Source organism: Dasypus novemcinctus, chromosome 23 (assembly GCF_030445035.2).
Source record: "Dasypus novemcinctus isolate mDasNov1 chromosome 23, mDasNov1.1.hap2, whole genome shotgun sequence".
Lineage (NCBI taxonomy): Eukaryota > Metazoa > Chordata > Mammalia > Cingulata > Dasypodidae > Dasypus > Dasypus novemcinctus.
Window position 1 is genome coordinate 8,411,306 of NC_080695.1, and position 24,163 is coordinate 8,435,468.

Genomic DNA, 24,163 nt, shown 5'->3' on the forward strand with positions numbered 1-24,163 from the left:
GAGTAAGACTATAATGAAAGAACATCAAGGATTGGAAAAAGAACACATTGATTTGGGGGGAAACACAAGTAGAACTTCTAGAAATGAAAATTATGGCCATTAACTTAAAGAAAAAAATCCTCAATGGACAGGTTAAATAGCAGAGTAGATGTAGTTGAGAAAACTGAATTTTGAAGAAAATCAGAAGAAATTGCTTGGAATATGTTACTGAGAGAAAAAGATAAAATGAGTGGATAAGATTCTTGAACTTTAGAATAAGAAAGTCCCATATTCTGTGAACTTCCAACAATAGGAAAAAGAATGGGAGAGGCTCCATTCGAAGATATAATAGTTGAGCATTTTCCATAATCAGTGTAAGACCTGAATCCTTGGGTTCAAGAATCACAGTGAATAAATTCAACCTAGTTGTAGGTCAAATACTGGAAAACAAAACCAAACCATCCTGAGGAAAAGTCTACATTGGTAGATGTTTTGTTCATAGAGGATGATTTGAATAATTAAAGTGCTGAGGGCAAAAACAACCAAAACTTAGACATCTGTATCCATTTAAAGTAACATTCAAGAGTAAGAATGAAATACAGACTTTGTAGACAAAGACGGAGTTGATCATTTTTAGATTTTTGTTGAAGGAATTAATAAAAGATGCACTTCAATGAGGAAAGAAATTGAAAAGGGAGAAAGACGTGAGATGCAATTAGCCAAGTGCTAAGTGGCAGGAAGCGAGGTAGTAATTTATATTTGCCTTGTGACTTGAAATATATTAAAAATTTCTACTAGTATTGCAGGGTATACAGATTAGCTGAAGAGTGAAGACAGTAGAGTTCATTCAGTCATTTACTGTTTATTGAGGGTCTTCAGTGAGCAAGACTAATAAGGCAATAAGGATACAATGACAAATAAGTTTCTTCCTTCATGGAATTTATAGTTTCTTGGGGCATGGGCAAATATAATTGATGCTGACGGGTACCCAAAGACGTGTTGAAGGTCGTTTAAAGACATATGGAGGGTTCAGACTCTGAGAGATCAGCTTAAACACGACCTTAGTAGAGATACAAGTAGGCAGGTCCTATTAAAGTCAAGGAATTCACATTAGCACTCAGAAAGACCATAAAGGATTCAGATGAAAAGAGTCTGCATAATCTTAGGATTCTTGCCAAACAGGTAGAAGGACCAAATGTCAAAAATGATTTTCATGTTTAACCAGAATGGAGGGACATGGTCAATATACAAAGAAGCTTAATGGATGAGAATTAATGTCAGATGAGAATGTAGTCATTTGCATTGTAACAACTTGGTATTGTTTGCTGCGTGTTTCTCTCCAACAACTTCTGTGCTTGAAACTAACGAAAATCTAATGTCATGGAGTATTGAAAAGATAAGTCATCTGCAACCCTAATTTTGTTCTCTTGTGAATCAAATGTATAAAACATAAGTTGTGGTATGTTTCTGTGTAGATTGTCCCATCATGGTAAATTAAAAATAATTTATCATTTTATTAGCTGCTAATATAGCTTGAGTTTCTTTTTCTTAAACCATGATTTTTTTCAAAAGTTGTTCTTTCTTGGGTGAATAAACTGAATTCCTCATAGCTGCTATTGGCAATAAAAAAATTTTTTTTAAAGTTGAATCACATTTGGCCTGTGAATTCTCCCACATCAACCAGTGAGGAAACATTAGGGGTTCTAAGCTTTGATTCCCAGTTCTCCATTATAGGGAGCAAGTTGGGTTGGCTGGAGTTCTATCCCTATATATACTAGCCAATAGCAAGTAACCTTGACAAAAATAATGAGGATCTGAATTTTATTTTCCTGGCTTCCTGTAGAGTGGCTGATGTTGCACATGAGAGAACTGTTTACACTACTATGGTGGTATTGAAAAAGGATGCTGTAGAAGTAGATCTGAGTGGCATGGAAGGCTGCTCAGACTATCTCTGGTGAAAAATGATGTTACAGAATGCTTTGCACAGAGTAATAGCATGTCTTTGTTGAATGCTTCTCATATGTACTGGGCCTTTCTATGAATTATCTTGTATCTTCATCACAGCCCTCCCTATTTTATAGATGGGAAAACTGATGCACAGAGAGGTTAACGTCACCTACTTCCTAAGTGCGTAGAACTGGGCTTTGGATGCAGCACTAGCAGTCTCCAGAGCCTATGCTCTCTGTCGTACCTCCTCTCCATATGCTATGAGCACATATTGTGGAAAAGTCTCCAAGAATAGACTTTCTCTGACATAGGGTCATTCATATATATGAAAATAAGAAGGGCTCTGGAGGGCAGTGCACCAAGATATAGATAGTAGCTGTCTTCTGGTGAGTAGAATTGTGGATGCTTTATTTTCCTTTACTTTTCTCTATTTTCTGTTTGTCTATAATGAGTCGAGATTGCTTTTGAAATAAGAAATAATGTAAAGTCTTATAAAAAAGAATAAGAGATTTAAAAAGTAATGGGGATATAATACTAAGTCAAAAATGGATAAGAAATTACTGAGTTTTATGGTGTGATGCACAGCAAGTGTGATTGAAGGTCTATTAGATCAGCCTGCTTAAACTTAATTTTCTATGTTATAGGGGATTTTTTTTTTCTGAAATTCTCTTTCAACAATAACCATTTGTTTTAAAAACAATTAAAATTACTTACCAAAGTGTGCTATTAGTGGATTTTAAGAGCAACATGGTATTAAAGTAGTTTAGTGGTTCAGACTGAGATGCGTCAATCGGGGTCAGGGATTTGGAGATTTGTTTTTTTGAGGGAACTTAAAATATTTGGAATCTTATTTTGCTCAACTGTTTAAAGAAGACATGTAGTGTTTTAAATTATAGACTGCTTGTAAGAGTAAAAATTCCTTTGAAAGATGGATTGATGAACACATTTGTACCATCGATTTCTGGTTAGTGTTTAATCTTTCCTGTCTGATTCTAGTGGCAAATTCTCCCAGTAACAACTCTAATAGGCAATCAATTCAATAAGTTCAAGCTTTTCATGGTATTATGTATAACAAACAGGAAGCATGTACTTATAAATGAAAATTAGGAGTGAATTTAAATTTACATGTATATTATACATAAACTTAAGTATGAATTTAGTTATAAGTACCTTTCTATTAACTATAATATAGTGTAAGTTAGGAATGCTGTATGTATGAGTGCTGTAGTACAGTAGGCAATGACTGGGGAAGTGGCATTTAGCTCACGAAAATTTACCATTTTCTGAGATGACAGTTCTGGTACACTGCAGGGGCCCCCACTGGCCATTTCTTTGCCATGTGATCTTTTGAATCATTTTCATGGAGCTCTACAAATCCCTGTAGCCTCAGAGCTGCTCTGTGGTTTGGACTTTGTTTTTCCTCAAGTATATTTATTTTCTAGTCTGTCCCCCTTTCTTTTTTTTTGCTTAAGTTAGTCAAATTACTTTCCTTTGTGAAATAGTATTCAAACTTTTTTACTTTTAAAGGAGGCACCGGGGACCAACCATGGACCTCCCTTGTGGGAAGCAGGTGCTCAAATGCTTGAGCCATGTCCGCTCCCTCAAACCTTTTAAATGGGTGGCTTAATCAGCATTACTGACAACTTTGAATTATATTACAAATATATACAAATATTACAAATATATACACAAATTATAGTAATTATAAACATAAAGCTCTTAAGGTAACCAAGGGAATTTACATTGATTCTGAATAGGTATTTAGTCAATTATGACAAATGAAAAAGGTCATGTGTTTTGATTTTTCTTTTCATTTTTCTGCTTTCCAGACTAATTGCATAGTGGGAATTCCTTTTTCTAACCTTGCTAGCTTTAGATCATTCTGTGCCTTCATCTTCCTTCTCTGTTCTGCAGCTTGGCTTTGTTCTGTAGCTGTGTTCCCATGAGGCCTGCCAGGAGTGGACTTTCCTTTGCCCATTCATCTTTTTCTTTCTTTGCTATTTTTTGAGTGGCCCTTTTTTTCCCCCCGCATTCTTCCCTATCTACATTGAGGTTAGTGGCCAATCTCTACTACCATGTTTTGGAAACTGTTTTTTCTTTTCATGTGTGGGAGAAAAAAATCTAGAAAGGATGCTTGGTAAAAATTGGTATACCTTTTTGTCCTGAAGCCTCTTTATTTTATTTAGCTTTGGTATAAGCAAGGAGGCTTAAGGTGTCCTTTCATGGCAGGATTTTATTTTTTGCAGCTTTATTGTGTTTCGTTATGTAGAGTGATTATTTCTTATGAAAAATTACACAGATGATTTAAACTCATGCCCAAATGTATGTAGTATGTGTAGTGAAGTCGGTACTTTTCTTAAATCCTTGGTCCCCTAGATCCCTCTGCTTCAGGCAGTCAGTGCTCCCGGTTTCTTGAGTATTCTTTCAGAGCTATTTCATTCAATATAGATTCACCTATATCTTTTGCCTCAATCCTTTGATTTTATAGAAATGATACCATACTCTTAGTTTGGAGACTGGCCTCAGCATCCTTGTCTTTTTTCACTTAGTAAAGTAAATCTTTTCATATTAACACATGGATGTGTCTCATTTTAAAAACATATACACAGAAAATAGGCTTTTAGGTCATCTGCTAGAGTGTATTGGTATTATAACATGATAACGTCATAAATCTTAGAGCTGGATTCAAATCCTGACTTTGCCATTTATGAGCTGTTTGACCTTGGGCAAGTTATATAACCTGTTTGTGTTTCAGTTGCTTATTTATAAAATGGAAAGTTATTCTCTTTCATAAGACTTTTCTAAGTATTAAGAGTTTATGTAGGGAAACGGACTTTGGCCCAGTGGTTAGGGCGTCCGTCTACCACATGGGAGGTCCGCGGTTCAAGCCCCGGGCCTCCTTGGCCCGTGTGGAGCTGGCCCATGCGCAGTGCTGATGCGCGCAAGGAGTGCAGTGCCACACAGGGGTGTCCCCCGCGTAGGGGAGCCCCACGCGCAAGGAGTGCACCCATAAGGAGAGCCGCCCAGTGCGAAGGAGGGAGCAGCCTGCCCAGGAATGGCGCTGCCCACACTTCCCGTGCGGCTGACGACAACAGAAGCGGACAAAGAAACAAGACGCAGCAAAAAGACACAGAAAACAGACAACCGGGGGAGGGGAGGGGAATTAAATAAAATAAAAAAATAAATCTTTAAAAAAAAAAAAAAAAAAAAAAAAAAGTTTATGTAAAGCATTTAGCACAGTGTTGCTTGCTTAATAAGCCATAGCTATTATTGTACTCATTTAACAGTTCAGATGAATCCCTGATGTGTTGCTCTTTCCTTACCTAAAATAAAATACATCAAAGGCAATACTTGATTCTTGACCTTTTAACTTACCTTGATTGTCCTTTTCCTCCAATTCCATTCTCTATATTCTTTCCCTCTTCTCTCTCCTGCCCCCAAAAATAATGTTTTGTGTTTCTTTCACTTTTTGAGGTTTCTTGCCTTGTTGACTTACCATACCCCTGCCATTGCTTTAGGTACTATCGGTTGTGATTTAGTGTGAAAACTAAACAAAATCTTTCTGTTGATAATCAAGTGAATTTGATATTTGCAATCAAATTCATTCAAGTTGTTAGTCAAGATGGTTCTTTTTGTGATTGAGATTTCAGCTAGGATAGAACTGAGATTTGGGTATGGATGGCAACAGGCAGAGAGTAATTTATGTGGTGCTGAGATGTCCCATAAGCACTTAAATGGTGTGGGTCTGTCTGGTGGTATCTGGAGGAGGCCAGTCCATAGAAGTGAATCACAGTGGGAAGAAAGTGGAGGGGGTGCATACAAACACCATCAGAAACGGAAAATAAAGCTAGTGTAAGTCAGAGATAGCGGGGCCTCACTTGGGATGGGATGCAGGGTGTGGTATATATGTATGTGTAAAAAAGAAAAATAGGCAAACGTGTAAACTAAAAGAGCTGCCTCATTGAGCTATTTTAATGTTATGCTTCAGGGTATGAGCATTCTTGCTGTGGAAAGTCCCACTCCTCACAGGAGGATAACTGGTCTCACTTGCAGGGGCTGCCAAGCTGCCACAATTTGAGTCAAGATTGGTGTACCCAGAAATATTTGTGGAAAGCCTTTGTATAAGGGGGCTGAGTGCCTGTAAGAGCATCTTCTGGGGCTTAGAGCTGGCAAGATTAATTCATGTCATTGTGATCCTATACTTATACCTACTGGGTGATGTGGCTTAGCCAAGCTGGCTCACATTTTAGAGGGATTTTTTGTCCCTCTTCAGTTTTCTGAAGGTCTGGCAGGTTTTCACTACTTGGATGATATGTATATGTACTGTTTGATAATCTTAATTTTATTATTCCTTTTACATTTCTAGTATTGTATGCTCTGATGATAAGAACAGTCCTGAGGATCTAAGGATGCTCTTTGTCTATGGTCTGATTATTGCTAACTTAAATATCATTTCTGCCTTAGAAATGCAGTCATTGAAGGATAGACCCAGAAGTGTAACACCTGAAATACATTTAAAATGTTCTGTTCAAGGATTTCACTTCACTCTTTCTTTATATTAAAATCTACTTTCCTCTTCCATTTATCTAAATCTAGCCCATTCTTAGCAATCCCTTTTTTCATTTACTTTTCTGAAACTTGTAATGTTTAGATATAGGCTTGACTATATCACAAGCTATTCTGAGAGAGAGAATGAGAGAGAATGAATTTCGCTTTGCCTGATAGATTTGCCCAGAACCGGTGGAGGATCTGGACTAGCAGAATCACCTGGGAATTGTTCTGAAACAGTTCTTCACCCTTCTTTGCCCTGCACCCCCCCCCCCCATATATTCCACTGTGTGACTTTAAGAAGCCACAGATGACTCTTCTTCACAAGTACATTTTCTCCTTCTTTCATGCAAGTGTACCCCCACACACTGAGTTAGTTGGGTATTCCAGACACCTGATTTTAATTTCTAGACATCTTTGTTTCCCTTTGCAATTATAGCTTTCTTTCTTTTTTTTTTCTTTTCTCTTGTTCCTAAGTTTTCAAGTTACCTTGAATTCTGTGGAGAAAGTTACAAGTAAAATAAAAGTGTGTGTGTGTATAATACTACATAGACTAAGGAAGGACTCATTATTGAAAATTGCTGTTTAACATTCAGAATTCTATATTTCAAGGTCAGAGTTCCTGAAAAAATAGCCTTATTTAATAGTCATTGAATTATCTTGGTCTTTGAAAGCTCTAGCTAGAACAAAGATTTTTGACTAATTTTTGTTTTTACATATAAGTCATCAGAAATCAGACTAAGTCCATCAGTGGTGCCAGTTCATGGTCATGGACTTTGTAGGTTTTAATCAAAGATCTTATAAATTTTAAGCAGTTTCTCTGTTTAAGTACTGTTGTCACCCCAGAATACATCCTGCTTGAGGTATAGAATTTGTTGAACTATGCATCTTTGTTTAAAAAAAAGTCCTGTCATGTCTCTTTTTCTGCTTATAGAATGGGACCAAACTTTATATATAGTGTTGAATTTGACACTGTTTAAATTACTGATTTTGGCACATTTCAGGAATTAAGAAACCAGTACACCAGTATTGTTAAGAAAAGAGCATGGCTTAAAAAATAGAAGTTTAGGCTCAGGAAAGTCTTAAAGTTTATATTTTATAAAGATGAATGCTACCCATAGACTCTGACAGGGATGACCATGGAAACTCTTAAAAGTTTCTATAATTTTATTATCTTCTGAAATTTAACTTTTGTTAACACTAAGTCCTGGATTATTTAGTTATTTTCCTAAAATTTTAAGATATTTCAGGGCATATCAACTGAAAATTCTTTAAATGAAAACTGTTAAGTGTACTCATATGTGAAAAGAAAAATTCTGTTCATTTTTTAACTCAAAAATCTTACCAAAAAATCTAGAAGCAAGATGTTACTCTGGAACTTTTTGAGAGATTGCTTAGAAACCTCAAAATAAAAATGGATTAGTCATCTTTGATTTTCTGGGGTCATTTAGTTTGAATTGATTTCTTCCATGCTTACAAGGTTGGTTAGAGTATTTTACTGATGATCGTTCTTCTGTTGATCGGTGAGCTTGGCCTGTGCACTACCCTTGGCTGTGGATACTCAGCCCAGGAATATGAGTCAGGTGCAGATGGGTCAGAACCTGTCATACTCTTGAAACAGTAGCTCAAGGCACTTACTTGGTTGATACTGAATCAGGAAAATAATAATTTATACAAACAAGTCATGCTTTTTTATTTATTAAAGATATTGCAAACATTTTGTGGTATCTGAAGATGTTACTGTCTAAAGAAACATTATTCGTACTGTAACAGGATTTTTTCTTAACCTTAAAGTAACATGAATATTAGAGATTTTTAAAAAATTATGTCAAGAATTATTTTTTAGAGAATTTGTGGATTTACAAAACAATCATGCATAAAATAGAGTTCCCATATATCACTCTTTTGTTAACACCTTGCCTTAGTGTGGTACATTTGTTACAGTTCATGAAAGAACATTTTTATAATACACTATTAACTATAATCCATCATTTACAATAGGGTTCATTGTGTTGTGCTGTACTATGTTCTTAAATTTTTATTCTAGTAAAATATATAGAAGCTAAAATTCATCCTTTTAACCACATTTACATATAATTCAGTGCTGTTAATTAGATTCACATTGTTTTGTTGCTGTCATCACCACCATTCATTACAAAAACTTTACAATCAATTCAAATAGAAACTCCCCTTCCCCTACCCCTACCCCAGCCCCTGGTAACCTATATTTTAGATTCTGACTCTATGAGTTTGCTTAATCTAATTTCTTTTGTATCAGTGAGATCATATAATATTTGTCTTTTTGTGTCTGTGTTATTTCACTCTACATGATGTCTTCAAGGTTCATCTATGTTGTTGCATGTATCAGGACTTCATTCCTTTTTACAGCTGAATAATTCCGTTGTAGGTATATTCTGCATTCTACATTTTGTTTATTCATTTGTCGATTGATGGACACTGGGTTGCTTCCACCCTTTGGCAGTTGTGAATAATGCCACTGTGAATGTTGGTATGCAAATATCTATTCAGTTCCCTGCTTTCAAATCTTTTGACTATATACCTAGAAGTGGGATTGCCAAATCATATGGCAATTCTATACCTAACTTTCAGAGGAACCACCAAATTGTCTTCTACAGAGGCTGCATCATTTTACATTCCCACCAGTAAAGAATGAGTGTTCCTATGTCTCTACATCTTCTCCAACACTTGTAACTTTGTTTTTAAAATAGTGGCCATTCTAGTGGGTGTGAAATGGTATCTCATTGTGGGTTTTTAAAAAAATATTAAAAAAAAATTTTTTTAATGTTACATTCAAAAAATATGAGGTCCCCATATACCCCCCACTCCCCTCACCCCACTCCTCTCCCCATAACAACAACCTCCTCCATCATCATGAGACATTCATTGCATTTGGTGAATACATCTCTGAGCACCGCCGCACCTCATGGTCAATGGTCCATGTCATAGCCCACACTCTCCCACAGTCCACCCAGTGGGCCATGGGAGGACATTCAATGTCTGGTAACTGTCCCTGCAGCACCACCCAGGACAACTCCAACTCCTGAAAACACTCCCACATCACATCTCTTCCTCCCACTCCCTACCCCCAGCAGCCACCACGGCCACTTTTTCCACACCAGTGCCACATTTTCTTTGATTACTCATCACAATAGTTCATGAATAGAATATCAGTAAGTCCACTCTAATCTATACTCTATACCTCCATCCTGTGGACCTTAGAATGGTTGTGTCCACTTTCCCAAATAGCTAATGATGTTGAGCATCTTTTCATGTACTTTTTGCCATTTGTATATCCTCTTTGGAGAAATGTCTATTCAAGTCTTTTGCCCATTAAAAAAAGTTATCTTTTTACTCTTGAGTTGAAGGATTCCTTTTATATATAAGGGATATTAAACCTTTATCAGATATGATTTCCAAATACTTTCTCCCATTGAATAGGTTTTCTTTCCACTTTCATGATAAAGTCCATTGCACAAAAATTTTTAATGTTAAAGTCTTGTTTATCTATTTTTCCTCTTACAGTTTGTGCTTTTGGTGTAAAGTCTAAGAAATCATTGCCTAACAGAAGATCCTAAAGATGTTCCTCCCCTGTGTTTTCTTCTAGGAGTTTTATAGTTCTGGTTCTTACATTTAGGCCTCTGATCCATTTTTTAGTTAATTTTTGCATGTGATATGAGTGGGCTCCCCCTTCATTCTTCTGCATTGGAGATTCAGTTATCCCAGCACTATTTGTTGAAGGGACTATTATTTCCCAATTGAGTGGACTTGGCTGCCTTGTCAGAAATCAATTTGTCATAGATGTGAGAGTCTATTTCTGAACTTGTAATTCAATTCCATTCGTTTCTGTATCTATCCTTGTGCCAGTATGGTGCTGTTTTGACCACTGTAGCTTTCTAGTAACCTTTGCAGTCAGAAGGTAGGAGTCCTCCAACTTCATTCTTCTTTTTCAAGGTGAATTTGGCTATTTGGGGTCCCTTACCCTTCCAAATAAATTTGATGATTGACTTTTCCATTTCTGCAAAGAAAGCTCTTGAATTAGATTAGTATAATGTTCAAATCTGTAAATTACATTGGGTAGAATTGACATCTTAACAATATTTAGACTTACAATTCATTAGCTGGAATGTTCTTGATTTATTTAGGTGTTCTTTGATTTCTTTTAGCAAAGTTTTGTAGTTTTCCATGTGTAAGTCCTTTATATCCTTGGGTAAATTTATTCCTAAATATTTCAGTCTTTTAGTTGCTATTGTAAATGAAATTTTTTCTTGATTTCCTCCTCAGATTGCTCATTACTAGTGTGTAGAAACACTGCTGATTTTTGCTTGTTGATCTTGTACCCCACCACTTTGCTGAATTCCTTTATTAGTTCTGGTAGCTTTGCTGTAGATTTTTTTTGGACTTTCTATATATAGAATTATGTTGTCTACAAATAGTGAAAATTTTACTTATTCCTTTCCAATTTGGATGTCTTTTTTTTTTCCTAGTAGCTCTGGCTAGCACTTCCAATACAATGTTGAATAATGGTGGTAGCAGTGGGCATCCTTATCTTGCTTCAAATCTTAGAGGGAAAGCTTTCAGTCTTTCACCATTGAGTATGTTGGCAGTAGGTTTTTCATATATGCCCTTTATCATGTTGAGGAAGTTTCTTTCTATTTGTAGTTTTCTACGTTTTTTTTTAATCAAGAAAGGATGCTTGGTTTCATCATGCTTTTTCTGTGTCATTGGGCATCATGTTTTGTTTGTTTTCTCTTCATTCTCTTAATGTAGTGTATTACACTAATTGACTTTCTTAGGGTGAATCACCCTGGCATATCTGGGATAAATCACACTTGATTATTTTGTATAATTCTTTGTGCTTGTGGATTCAATTTGCTAGGACTTTATTGAGGATTTTCATTTATATTCATAAGAGATATTGGTCTGTTATTTTTTCTTGTATCTTTATCTGGCCTTGGTATTTTGGTGATGTGGGCCTCATTGAATGAGTTAGGTAGTGTTCCCTCCTCTTCACTATTTTGGGAGAATTTGAGCAGGATTGATGTGAATTCTTGGACTGTTTGGTAAAATTTACCTGTGAAGCCATCTTGTCCTGGGCCTTTCTTTGTGGGGAGGTTTTTGATGACTGATGCAGTCTTTTTTCTTGTAAAAGGTCTGTTGAGATCTTCTGTTTCTCCTCGATTCAGTGTAAATTGCTTGTGTATTTCTAGGAATTTTTGCATTTCATCTAGGTCGTCTAATTTGTTGGCATTTGATTTCATAGTGCCTTCTTTTTTTATTTCTTTGGGGACAGTAGTAATGTTCTCCATTCATTTCTGATTTTTATTTGTGCCTTCTTTCTTTTTTTTCTCAATCTAGCCAAACCTTTTGTTGATATTTTTGAAGAACCAACTTTTGACTTTGTTAATGTTCTCTATTGTTTTTTTTCTTTCATTTATTGCCTGCTCTAATTTTTATTTCTTCTGCTTTCTTTGGGTTTAGTTTCTGCTCTTTTTCTAGGTCCAACAGGTGTGCAGTTAGATCTTTGATTTTTGCTCTTCTTTTCCAATGTGGGCATTTAGGGCTATAAATATCCCTCTGAGCCCTGCCTTTGCTGTGTCACTAAGGTTTAAAAAAAATTTTTTTTTTATAGGAATAGTCTTTATTGGGCTCTGATCAGGAGTCCATGGGTCTTGAGGACCTCTGTATATTTACCAGTTTTCTACCTCACATTCTTCTCAGCCTGTTTCCGTAGCCTTATGTGCTGCTGCTTCTTCCTGTAATGCATCCTGGTCTTCTTCTCCCTCTTCTCCTCCAGGGTGTCTGTCACTGCCTGGTACTTCTAGCCAACCTCATGAGCCAGGTGCCCCAGGTAGGCAAACTTTTGGATGGGCTTTAGACATACCACCTTGAGGGCAGCAGGAACCACCATCTGCTTTTTCTTGTCATGGAGGAGGGGGGTGGGATCTCATCAAACACCTTGAGGCTGTCCAGGACAGCAGCCTGGCCCTGCTTGGTCTTGTGGCGCAGCATGCCTCACATGGTTGGCCAAAAGATGTGGTTGGGGGCCTGGAGGTGGTAGGGGCCACGGGACAGGTTGGTGTTTATACACTTGCGGAGAAAGGCCAGGTACTTCAATTTATTTCTGTAGAAGTTGCCTTCTGGCAAATGTTGTGATGCCCTTGCAGTGCACAACCATGGCCTTCTGGCCCAAAAGTACCTGCTTGGCCACAGTGGCCGCCAGATGGCCCAGGAAATGACCTTGCCCATTGAGCACCAGGACTTGCCCCTCCATCATCTTTGGCAGCTGCCTGGGAAAAGTCACTAAGTTTTGATATGTTGTGTTCTAGTTTTCATTTGTCTCAAGATATTTACTGATTTCCTTGTGATTTCTTCTTTGACCCATTTATTATTTGTGTGTTATTTAGCTTCCATATGTTTGTGGATTTTCTGCCTGTTCTTGATTTCTAGCTTCATTCCATTTGGTCAGAGAAGATATTTGATATAATTTCAGACTTTTAAAATTTGAGGCTTGGTTTTTGACTCAACTCGTGGTAGGTCTGTCCTGGAAAATAATCTGGTGTACTTGAGAAGAATGTATATTCTGCAGTTCTGGGGTGCAGTGTTCTGTATATATTTGTTAGGTCTAGTTCATTTATCATATTAAATTCTGTGTTTCACCTCAGGTATTAGTTCTTCTGAGGGCTACAGAGACCCACAGGTTCTATGGTCTTGGCAGATGGAGTTCAGTGCCATGTCAGTTGGACCTACTTTGGAGTTTGTGTTTCTGTGTGATGGAGCTGGACTCAGATGTGATCTTTGTCCACAAGCCTCTCCTGTTATTTTTACGGGATCTGTAGTTGGCACTGAGGTTTAGTGTATACCCAGAGGACCTGAATCTCTGGATTGACCATGTGATAGTCAGACCCTGAGCCTCAAAAGACTTGTAACTCCTACACTCTGGTTTATTGTACTTACCCCACTCAGCTAACATGGAGGTGAAGAAGGTCAACCACTATACCAGGGAGCCAAGAGTGCCCACAACTGAAAGCAGGAGGATTGCATCCAGCACCCATGTGGAATCTAAGCCCCCTCTTGATATAGAGGTGGAGTGGACACAACCATTCTAAGGTCCACAGGATGGAGGAATAGAGTATGGATTAGGGTGGACTTAACTGATATTCTATTCATGAACTATTGTGATTAGTAATCGAAGAGGACGTGGTATTGGTGTGGATAGGGTGGACATGGTGGCTGCTGGGGGTGGGGAGTGGGAGGCAGAGATGTGATGTGGGAGCGTTTTTGGGAGTTGGAGTTGTCCTGGGTGGGGCTGCAGGGACAGTTGCCAGATATTGTATGTCCTCCCATGGCCCACTGAGTGGACTGTGGGAGAGTGTGGGCTATGGTGTGGGTCATTGACTGTGGGGTGCACCAGTGCTCAGAGATGTATTCACCAAATGCAATGAATGTCTCATGATGATGGAGGAGGTGGTTGTTGTGGGGGGAGGAGTGGGATGGGGAGGTGGGGGGTATATGGGGACCTCATGTTTTTTGAATGTAATATTAAAAAAATGAATAAAGACAAAAAAAATTCTGTGTTTCCATTTTTTAAGTTTTATTCACATGCCGTACAATCCATTCCAAGTGTACAATCATTGGCTCCCAGTAAAATCAGAGGTGTACTTTCATCACCAGAGTCATATTGAGAACATTCTGTGTTTCCTTATTCATTTTCTGTCTAGATGTTCTATCCATTAATGAAAATGGTACATTGAAACCTCCACCTTATTATAGAAGTGTGCATTTCCTCTTTCAGTTTTGCCAGTGTTAGTCTCCTATGTCTTGGGGCACTGTGGGTAGGTACATAAATATTTAAGATTATTTATTCTTGGTGGATTGACCCTTTTATTGATATATAGCATCCTTCTTTGTCTTTTGGAACTGCTTTTGACTTAGTCTATTTTTTTCCCCCAGCAGAAATTTTTTCTAATTTTTTTTATATTGGCTTTAAAGTTATTTGGAAAAATAAACAAGTTTGTCTGCCTAATCTTAAAAGAGGGGTGATAATGATGGAACTAGCGCTAGAAGTTATTAAAATATTATGTATCTATAGTAATTAAATAAGTGCTACTGACAGAATGGACAGTAAGATGGAACAAAAAAAGTGTTTCAGAAACAGATGTTAGGATTTAAAGTCTATTTTGTAGGATATTAGTATATCTACCCCAGCTCTCTTTAAGTTCGTATTTATACGTCATGCAGGACAATTCCAATGTCCCAAAAATAGTTTTTAAAAGCAGTGTTTGTCAAAATCTAATTCATGTGACAAATATGTCACATACCCTTTGCAAGTCTAGGGATATATGGATTTTTTTTTCATCCTTTCATTTTCAACCTATTCGTGTTTGTGTCTAAGGCGAGTCTCTTCTAAATAACCTGTAGATGGATTGTGCTGCTTTATCCATTCTGCCAATCTGTGTCTTTTGATTGGAGAGTAAATCCATTCAGTATTATTACTGTAAAGGCAGTACTTCAGCCACTTTTGGTTTTTATATGTCTTGTATATCTCGTCTCTCTTTTTCCTTTATTGCAGCATCCTTTTCTGTGTAGTTGATCTTTTGTGATGTAACTGACTGATCCCTTTCTCATTTCCATCTCTGTATTATTCTGAAAATAATTTCTTTGTGGTTACCCCGGGGTTTGTATTGTACAACCTACGTCTACAACCTACTAATTTGAAAAGATAGCAGCTTAAATTTGATAGTATGCATGTTGTCTGCTCCCATATCCCACTATTCCCCCTCTTTATGTTGGTGTTCCACATTACCTCTTTATATTTTGCACATCCATTATCAGGAAATAAGACTATTTCTTATACACTTGTATTCCAACCCTTATAAGAGTTAAAGAGTAGAGTTATATAATGAGGGATACAGTACCATATTGGGTTTTGCATTTATCCATTTAGTTGCCTTTACTGAAGATCATCATTTCTTTGAAGATCTTCATTTCTTCACACTGCTCCAAGCCACTCTCTCCTCTCTTTTTCTTATAGGGCAGCTATTTGGGTGACTAACTCTGTTTTGTTTATCTGTGAAGATCTTGGACTCTCCCTCAATTTTGAAGTCAGTTTTGTTGGATAAAGAATTTTTGCTGACAGTTTTTTCTTTCAGTACCTTAAATATGTCATACCACAGCCTTTTTGCCTCCATGGTTACTGATGAGAAATTAGCACTTAGTCTTATTAAGGATCCTTTGAATGTGACCAGTTGCTTTCCTCTTGCTGCTTTCAGAATTCCCTTTGGCATTTTACATACAGATTAGTATGTGTCTTGGAGTAGGTCTATTAGGGTTTGTTATGTTTGGAGTACATTGCACATTTGGGCTTGTATATTTATCTTTCATAAGAGTTGAGAAATTTTCAGCCATTATTTCCTCTAATATTCTTTCTGCTCCTTTTCCCTTCTCTTCCTGTTCTGTAACTCCCATGATGCATATGTTGGTACACTTCATGCTGTCACTCAAGTCCTTTAGACGTTGGTTGATTTTTTTTTCTTTATCTGTTTCCTTATTCACTGATTTTTTCTTCTGCCTGTTCAAATCTGTTGAATGCCTCTAGTATATTTTTAATCTCTGGTATTGTTTTTTTCATCACTATAATTTATCTTTATACCTTTTAATTCTTTTTGCTCACATATTTCCTTCTTAATATCCTTTAACTCTATAGGCAACATTAGTTTATTTCTAGCCACATTTTCCTTCATCTCCTTGATTGATTTAGAAGATTTGTTTGAACCTTGATTATTTGTTCCCAATTCTTGTCTTCTCTGAAGTTTTAATTTGTTCCCTTGACTGAGCCATCTCTTCCTGTTTCTTTTAGGGTGACTTGTAATTTTTTGCTGATGTCTGGGTGTCTCACTACTTTGATGTGCTATCTCTGAAGTTGAGTTCCTCCTTTTTGCCTGGGATTTCACTGAAGGTTGACTTTTTTTTTTTTAAGATTTATTTTATTTATTTATTTATCCCTACTCCCTCATTGTTTATATTTGCTGTATCTGTCTGTTGTGTGCTAGTCTTTTTAGGAGGCACCAGGAATCAAACTTGGGACTGCTGATGTGGGAGGGAAGTGCCTAACCGCTTGAGCCACCTCCACTCCCTGCTTTGTTGTGTCTCTTGTTATGTTTTCCTCTTGTTGCGTCATCTTGTTGTATCAGCTCTCTGTACCTACCTGTCATGTCAGCTCACTATCTTACTCATAGTCTTTAGAAGGCACTGGGAACTGAACTGGGGAGCTCCTGTGTGGTAGGCGGGAGCTCAGTTGCTTGAGCCACATCGGCTTCCCAGTTGGTTTTTTGTTAAAGATCTTCTTTGACACTTGTTCCAACCTATACTGGACCTTTAGCCTGTTTTTAATTGTTCACATTTTCTCAGTCTTGTATACCAGATTCTTGCCCTGGACATGCTGTACAACTTTTAAGATTGTCCTTTTATATGAAACTCTTTCACCTCCTGGAGAAAGCTTCCTTCCCTGTGTTCCTTCTCCAGGAATCCTGATCTGTTCTGTTTGTTTTGTGCACATTTTTCTCCCCAGCTCTTGTAATTTAACTTCCCTTCTTCAGTGACCCCTTTACACTATGCTTTTAGGCTCTGGGACCCATCTTGCCTTAGAGTGGTTCAATTCCCCTCCTCCTCTTGTGTTTATTTGCTTGCTAGCCACTTGTATTCTGCCATGGGTCTCTTTTTGTTTTGGGTCCCTGTGCTTCACTATGCATGGGGTTCTAACTCCATGCTGTGAGTGACTTTATGGTATGGATACGTGGCAGGAGGTCCCCAGGCTGTGCTGTCTCCTTGCGGCTCCTAAGCTGTGTGGGACTGAGTGAGGTAGGGTCAGGACTGACGTGTCCTGGTCACAGATCTCCTCCCTTCTTTTTTTTTTTTTCCAATTCAGAGTTTGGGGTGGCCCTCTCCTGTCTCTGTTATCCTTCAGAGTTCCATGCAAGTGGGATTTGTCCTCTTATTATTGTTTCTAAAGGGAGATGTTTTGAGATCTTATATTGCCATTTTGATGACATCACTCTGGGTTAGTGATTTTAACTACTTTGTAAATATATTTACAGGATTCAGAGGTCAAAACTATAGGAATATACCTTTGTCCCTCCAGCTTATTTGCCTCCATCTCTCCTGCAAGCAATAATGTGATTAGTTTCTTGTTTATTCTTCTAGTGTTTTTGCAAATATAAGCAAATCCACATATATATTCTTATTTGCCCCAGTTTTATATAAAAGGAGAGAGTTTTCTGTAACGTGATTTTTTTTTCAGTTTAACAATATGGTCTAGAAATCTCTCCTTACAGATATTCTCTCTTTTGAATAGTACTCCATTGCGTGAATGGAGTGAATCAGCTGTTGTTTGTAAAGCCAGTCCTCTGTGGCTTGATATTGATATTTCTAGTCTTTTGCTGTTATAAGCAGTCTGTGATGAATAATCTTACCTGTGGCTCATTTCATACTTGGACAGGTATATCAGTGTGGTATATTTCTAGCAATGGTATTACTGCAGCAAAGGCCCATTATCTTTTAAATATGACAACCTTGAAAACAGAAATTCAATTTTTCTTACCTAAGTTTTTTCTTTATTTCACCCATCACATTTTATCATTTCTTTATTCCTCTTGTAAAAATTGCTCTATCATGTCAGACTTATGGCTCATCCAGACCAGTAGCTCCCCATACAGGTTCTCATGAGTGACTCACAACCAGTTTATGCCTTGTTATACAATTGAGACTTCAATGTAAGAGATCTGTGCCCTTTTTGAATACTTTTTACTTCTGTATCTGTACCATTACATAAAATTTCTTCAACTAAAATGATAAATATTTAAGTGAATATCTACTTTGGATTTTGGTTCTTGTTATCATAAGAATACATTGAGAAGTATCTGCACCAAAAGTTTCACTCTTCTTGCCACAACCCACTCTTACCTATGCACAACATTCTGATAATCCTTTTTCTTACTTTTATAAAATGGGAGTAGTTAGAAAGATTTACATATATTTTTTGTCTAAGCCCACCCATTTTATTTTCCTTTATTCTTTCTCTTCCTTGTCTTTGCCTATACCCCTTTCCATCTTTGAAGGGTAAATTAAGATGCATTCTTGTTCACGAAACCTACCTTAATTCACTTATTCCGCCATTTCTCACTGTATTTTTGAAATTTCATTATAGTACTCAGAAGTTTCTGTCTACTATTTATAGCTATATAGAAGCTCTCCTATTGTACTGTGAGCTTCTTGAGACAAATTTTTCCTTCAGAGCCTTGAGTTTGTTGCATGCTCAGTTATAGCTGAGGTTTGTGAGTGAATGTGTGTGTAAGGTGTTATGCTGATTCCGCCTCTTCTTACCCCTTAATTGTAGATGTTCTCCAGGGTTTCATCTTGGGCCTTCTTTTCTTCCTTGTAATCTCATCTACTCTTTGCCAACTTCTGGTCCTGAACGATTGACTTTATCTGTCTCTCCTTATTCCCATGCTCCTAACCTGAATTTTAGATCTCACTTTCCTTACCAGAATCTCAAATATAGTATCTCCAAAGCAAAAGTTGTCATTGCGTCATTTAGTGTCATGTATGACCTAGAGTAAGCATTTGTACTTTTGGAGTAAATGCATAAATGGTTGAATATATCTTTCATGTAGTTCCTTTCCCTGCCTTCCTTTGTAGTAATGACTCGGACTGTGCTTTGCCCACCTGTCTGACCATTTGCTGAATGAGATTGTTTCTACATGGAAACAATCATGTAGAAACATTCCATTTTCTTTTACTACCACACGAATCTGGGCCCCGCCTATTGTCTGTGCTATTGTAGTGGCTAGCTAGTAGCTTGTTCCAAAGAATACCTTTGACTACCTTTATAGTCTTAGAATCTCTTTGACTCTCAAAGCTTACCAAGTTGAGCCTAGTATTAAAAGCTCTCCAACAGCTTCTAGCTATCTTGGTGCATGTTCACAGCCTTTTTGCATGTTATTCTGTAACCTGGTCTGTTTCAGCCAGTATTTCCCTTCTCTTGGTGTCACTGCCATAGGCACCTGAGATAGAGCCTGAGGCTCACCTTGAGTCTGTTTTCCTTCTTGGTCCTTACCCCTGACCCCACCCCACCCCTGACTCCCCCCCATCGCCTCCAGGCAATTTTGAATTCCTGTGGATATTGCACCCCTAAATATTTGTCACATCTTTCCTCCTCATTCTAAATCAGAGGTTCTTAACCAAGGGGTCCATAGAAAGATTTTGGGGGGTCCATGAGCTTGAATTGAAAAAATCAAGTTAATAACTTTATTTTCTCTGACTTCTGATTGAAATTTAGCATTTCCTTCACTTATGAATGTATGCAATAAATAAATTACAGTAGTATTCATTTCACCTGACTGGCGAAGGGGTCTGTGGAACAAAAAAAGATTAAGAACCCCTATTATAAATAAACTTCCACACATATTTTTGGTCAAATCTGTCCCCCTCATAGATTCTAAAACCTAAAACTCACCATACATCTTTGCTTAGAGTGATTCTTACTGTGATTTTAAAGGAACTTCGTAATCTGAATCTTGTTTTTCTCTGCAGTGTGATCTCTTCCTGGATTTTACTTGACAATCACAATACTGAATTGCTTTTAGTTCCACTCTTGCTTCTTTCACCTCAAAACATTTTTCCTTCCTTGTCTTGCCTCTTTGTATTACCCTTTAGCGCTGAATGCCTCCCCTCAACCCCCCACCCTTGGCTGGGTTAACTCCAACACATTAACTGAATTGCCTCCGACTACCTTTTCTAGTTTGTGTCCTCTGTACCGATAATCATCTTGGTTCCTACAGTGCTCTGTGCATCTCCCTATCTTTATACCTTCCGCATTTAGTTTATTATAACAGCCTCTTTCATCAGTCTGCAAATTTTTTGAAGATAGGATTATTCATTGATATATAACCCCTGCACCTTGTACATGGCCTGATTGATAAAAAATCGGAGTCCAATAATTACTTATTGATGGAGTGAATGAATGCATTGTTTGCACAATTCTTCTCATTTGTCATCATTTCTGCCTGTGTTTATTGAATTTCCAGAGCTTGCTATAGAAGATAGGAAGAAAATATGTGGCTACCATGGGCCCATGTTTGAGTGACTCTTATTTGGGGATTCTAGGGGAAAATAACTTTCAAGCTCATTCAGGTTGACCAAATCTCATTCCTTGTGATTGTAGGACTGAGGTCTCTGTTTACTTATTGTTTGCCACCTGCCCCCCCCCCCACTGCTTCTACAGAGGTACTCATGTTCATTTTCATGTGGCCATCTCCATTTTCAAATGAAGCAAAGCAATGTCAAGTCCTTTTCATGTTTTGAATGTCTGTACTATTTCCTTCAGCTAGAGAAAGTACTCTGCTTTTAAAGGGTCATGTGATAAATTCAAACCCACCTGGATAATCTACCTATCTTAAGGTCAGATATGCCATGTAACATAATCACGGGAGTGATTTATCATTTTCCCAGGTTTCAGAGGTTAGGGTGGGACAGTTTTGAAATTCTGCTTACCACAGTGTTCTTAGTTTAGTGGTGGATCAATAGATTGGGCAAACATACTGCTTGGAATTAGCCAATAAAATATCTCCTTCCCTGACTTAAAAAAAAAAGGTTAAATGTTTTAAGGAAAATTTCACACTTACAGAGAATTTGAAAGAATTTTACAGTGAACAGTATAACCACCACCCAAGTTTCACCATTAACATTTTTCTTTTATATATCTATTCATCCCTCTACTCATTCACCAATCCATCTTATTTTTTATTTCATTTTTAATATCTTTTTATTATTTCTTTCATGCATTTCAAAACGAATTGCAGGCATTTCCCCCTATATACTTTAGCTTATATATCATTAAAAAGAGTTCAGTAATAGTTTACAGTTTTTTTTTTTAAAGGTAAAATTTAAATGCATAAATTTTAGCTGAACGTTTGTATAGTTTTGTGGTGTACCCAAACCTTAAGTGTGATTAGAATATTGTCACCGAAGAAAATCCCCTCATATCTTTCCCAGTCAGTGTCTGTCTCTACCTCCTTGGGCAACTAGCCACTTCTGTTTTTTCCTCCACTACAGAATTAGTTTTGCTAAAACATGACATCTTTTTTTTTTTTAAGATTTATTTATTTATCTCCCCCCCCCCAGTTGTCTGTTCTCTCTGTCCATTTGCTGTGTGTTCTTCTGTGACGCTTCTATCCTTATCAGCGGCACTGGGAAGCTGTGTTTCTTTTTGTTGCGTCATCTTGTTGTGTCAGCTCTCCATGTGTGCACGGCGCCATTCTTGGGCAGGCTGCACCTTCTTTTGCGCTGGGCGGCTCTCCTTACTGGACGTATTCCTTGCATGTGGGGCTCCCCTACGCGGGGACACCCCTGCGTGGCACGGCACTCCTTGCGCCCGTCAGCACTGCACATGGGTCAGCTCCACACGGGTCAAGGAGGCCTGGGGTTTGAACCTCGGACCTCCCATGTGGTAGGTGGATGCCCTATCCATTGGACCAAGTCTGCTTCCCAAAACATGACATCTTGAGAAACAGAAAGGTGAAGGATTGCTGTGTGAAATAAACTGAAAAAAATAGGATTCATATGACCTGTTTCCATTTCTTTAAGCCCTTTGGTCTTATACTGCTCCATATGTGACAAGGGTTGTATTGTTGTATTTTTATACTGTGGAAAGCAGCTTAATGAGAGAAATGGGTTTAAATGGAATGTTGCCCTCCCCCATAATGAAATTAATGTTCTAGGGATTCATGCTTCTCTCCTTTCTCCAGTTGCCATTTTAGGTTATTTTTCTTGTCATTTTCCTGATCTTCTTTTTTTGGAATGTATATATATTTTCAGGAGTTATGAGCTTACAAAATGACCTTGTATACTGTGCAAAATTCCCATACCTCACCCCTCCACTAACATCTTGCATTGTTGTGGAACATTTGTTACGGATTTGAAAGAACATTGTCAGACTGTTACCACTAACTATGGTTCATAGCTTACATTTGTTGTGTTTTTTCCATCTACCCCCTATTATTAACACCATATATTAGTATAGTCTATTCATGGGAGAACACTCTTATATTTGTACTGCTGACTACAGTCCATCTTCCACCACATGGTTCACTGATATACAGTCCCTTGCCTTGTACAGTCTATTCAAAATGTACACTCAGTGGCTCTCACTTTTATCACAGAGTGGTACGGTCATCACCTCTGGAAAATTTTGAATGTTTTTCTTAGTCCAAAAGAAAAAACCCTCCCCCCGCTATTATCAACCCTTAGCATTGATATAGTACCTTCTTTGACATTGATGCAAGAATATTACCATATTGCTGTTAACTGTAGTCCATAAGTTACATTAATTGTGTTTTCCCATGCATCACCATATTCTTACCACCGTGTAATAGTGATGTACATGTATTCTAACTCGTGAAAGTGCATTTCTTGTATTTGTGTTATTAACCACAATCTTCATCCAAATCTGGGGTCACTATATTAGTTATTCAGTTTCTAGATTATTCTCTAGCTATCTTTCAATTGACATTTATGTCTCTAAACTTCCCCTTTCAGACACAATCCTGCTTATAAACCAGTCATGTTAATTATACTGACTGTATGTGTTACCAGCAATTCTATCCATTTCCACAGTTACAATCAAGCTAATTAAAAATTCTACATATATTAAGCACCAGTAACCCTTCACAGCCCTCATCCTTATCCCCTATTAACATACAGATTTAACTCCATGTGTTTGTTCTTCATATTTAGTTCATATTGGTGAGACCACATAATATTTGTCCTTTTGTGCTTGGCTTATTTCACTTAGCATAATGTCCTCGAGGTTCATCCATGTTATCATATGTGTCCCAATTTCATTTCTTCTTATAGCAGCATAATAGTACATCATACTTTTATACCACATTTTATCGTTCATTGGTTGATGGACATTTGGGTTGTTACCATCCTTTGGCAATTGTGAATAATCCTACTATGAACAATGGTGTGCAAATATCTGTTCATGTAATAGTTTTCAGTTCTCCTGAATGTATTCCTAGTAGAGGGATTTCTGGATCATATGGCAGCAGTTTATTCTTAGCTTCCACAGAGACTACATCATCCTACAATCCCACCAACAGTGTAGGAGTGTTCCAGCACTTATTTCTGTTTTTTTATTTTTTAAAAATTATGACCATTCTATGAGATGTAAGATGATAATCTCATTTTCGTTTTGATTGCAATCACTAGTGATACTGAACATTTTTTTCATGTGCTTTTTTGCCGTTTGTATTTTTTCTTTGGAGAAATTTTTAAGTCTTTTGCCAATTTTTAAATTTGATGGCTTGACCTTTTATTGTTGAGTTGTATGATCTCTTTATATAGCATGGAAATCCAATCCTAATATATATATATATATGGTTTCCAAATTTTTTTTCCCCATTGAGTGGGATGCCTTCTCACCTTCTTGATGTCTTTCATTGCTTGTGCTTTTGGGATAAGATTTAAGAAGCACCATCTGCTGCCAGGTCTTGAAGAGGTTTCCCTACATTTTCTTCCAGGAGTTTTATGTTTCTAGCTTTTATATTTAGGTCTTGAATCCATTTTGAGTAAATTTTTGTATAAGGTATGAGACAGGGGTCCTCTTTCTTTC

The 24,163-nt window shown here is 37.4% G+C and overlaps 1 protein-coding gene and 1 pseudogene across 5 annotated transcripts in view; one reads left to right on the plus strand and one right to left on the minus strand.

Annotated features, from left to right (window-relative positions):
- SDK1 (sidekick cell adhesion molecule 1) overlaps nucleotides 1-24,163 on the plus strand; it is a 917,480-nt gene that overhangs the window by 12,816 nt on the left and 880,501 nt on the right. The gene's annotated exons all lie outside the window — the stretch shown is intronic.
- Nucleotides 12,134-12,769, minus strand: LOC139437442 (large ribosomal subunit protein uL13-like; annotated as a pseudogene).